Source organism: Cebus imitator, unplaced genomic scaffold (genome assembly GCF_001604975.1).
Source record: "Cebus imitator isolate Cc_AM_T3 unplaced genomic scaffold, Cebus_imitator-1.0 Scaffold132, whole genome shotgun sequence".
Classification (NCBI taxonomy): Eukaryota; Metazoa; Chordata; class Mammalia; order Primates; family Cebidae; genus Cebus; species Cebus imitator.
The window spans coordinates 3,294,507-3,296,387 of record NW_016107447.1 but is presented as its reverse complement, the minus strand read 5'-3'; the positions used below and the strand labels follow the sequence as shown (position 1 = coordinate 3,296,387).

Here is a 1,881-nt window from a genome sequence, read left to right as displayed (position 1 = left end):
ACAAACATCTCTCTATGTTGCCCAGGCTGGTCTCAAACTCCTGGCCTCAAGAGATTCTCCCACCTCAGCCTCCCAAAGTGCTGGGATGACAGGCACAAGCCACCATCCCTAGCCCAATCTCCTTAACAAAGGACAAGCAGATCTGGCCCCTAAAGCCTGTACAGGCAACTCTCTCGAGCCAGCATATAATCACATTGTATTGTTTCACTGTCTTTTTTTTTTTTTTTAACAGAGTCTTGCTCTGTCGCCTAGGCTGCAGTGCATGTAAGATCTTGGCTCACTGCAACCTCCGTCTCCCTGGTTCAAGCGATTCTCCTGCCTGAGCCTCCTGAATAGCTGGGACTGCAGACCCTCACCAACATATCCAGCTAAATTTTGTATTTTTAGTAGAGATGGGGTTTCACCATATTGCCCAGGCTGGTCTCAAACTCCTGACCTCGTGATCCATCTGCCTCAGCCTCCCCAAGTGCTGGGATTATAGGTGTGAGCCACCAAGCCTGGCCTAATTTTTGTATTTTTAGTAGAGATGGGGTTTCATATATTGGCCAGGATGGCCTCAATCTCTCAACCTTGTGATCCACCTGCCCGGCCTCACTGTCTTTATTTTTACTTCTAGCTCCCATTTATGGCAAGAAGTATAGGTTTTCTGCTTATGTATTGATATAAAGTTTCCTTTTGAAATAAAATTTATATAGCTAAAAATAAGTGAACCGATGCAAGAAAAATGCTAAGTAAATAATATAAGTGGTACGAGAATACAGCAAAAATCATACAGATAGAACAGGAACAACTGAAGTTAGGCAAACAAATCTATTCACTCGGCCCATTTTGCAGCCATGAAACCTAAGGCCCAGAGCAGGTAATAGAGTCTCAGCATTATCTCACTGACTCCGACATGGGAAGGAAATTGCAGAGGATGGCTGTGCATTCAAAATTCGTGTTGGGCACAGTTGCTTACACCTGTAATCCCAACACTTTGGGAGGCCGAGGCAGGTGGATTACAGTTGAGGACCAGCCTGGCCAACATGGTGAAACCCTGTCTCTACTAAAAACACAAAAACTAGCTGGGCGTGGTGGCGCACGTCTGTAATCCTAGCTACTCAGGAGGATGAGGCAGGAGAATCACTTAAACCCTGGAGACAGAGGTTGCAGTGAACCAAGATCACACCACTGCACTCCAGCCTGGGCAACAAACCAAGACTCTGTCTCAAGAAAAAAAAAAAAATTCATTAGACAGTCATGAACCAGGAGGTTCCAGGCCAGCAGGCGGTCTCCGGTCAGGTACACAAGTCCTGAATCCACAAGTGATCGTATTGCACCTTCCGTTCCACCTTGTCCCCACCAGATAAGATTCATTCATTCAACAAATATTTATGCTCCCTGCAGCAGTACATATACTAAAATTGGAATACTACAAAGAAGATTACCATGCCCCCTGTGGAAGGATGACATGCAAATTCATGAAATGTTTCATATTGAAAAAAAAATGTCCCGGCACAGTGACTCTTGCCTATAATCCCAGCACTTTGGAAGGCCAAGGCAGGAGGTTCATTTGAGCCCAGAAGTTGGAGACCAGCCTGGGCAACGTGGTGAAACCCTATCTCTACAAAAAATACAAAAATTAGCTGGGAAGCTTGGTGTGGTGGCTCATACCTGTAATCCCAGCATTTTGGGAGGCTGAGGTGGGTGGATCACCTGAGGACGGGAGTTTGAGAACAGCCTGGCCAACATGGTGAGACCCCATTTCTATCATAATTACAAAAATTAGGTGGGCTTAGTGGCTCACACCTGTAGTCCCAGGTACTCTTGAGACTGAAGCAGAAGAATCACTTGAACCTGGGAGGCAGAGGCTGCAGTGAGCTGAGATCGTGCCACTGCACT

General features: G+C 46.1%; 1 non-coding gene across 1 annotated transcript; it reads left to right on the top strand.

Annotated features, from left to right (window-relative positions):
* Nucleotides 1-1,373: 1,373 nt before the first annotated feature.
* LOC119473113 lies at nt 1,374-1,480 on the top strand. The gene has a single exon (XR_005202295.1). It is a non-coding gene; the product is annotated as a U6 spliceosomal RNA (small nuclear RNA).
* Nucleotides 1,481-1,881: the final 401 nt, after the last annotated feature.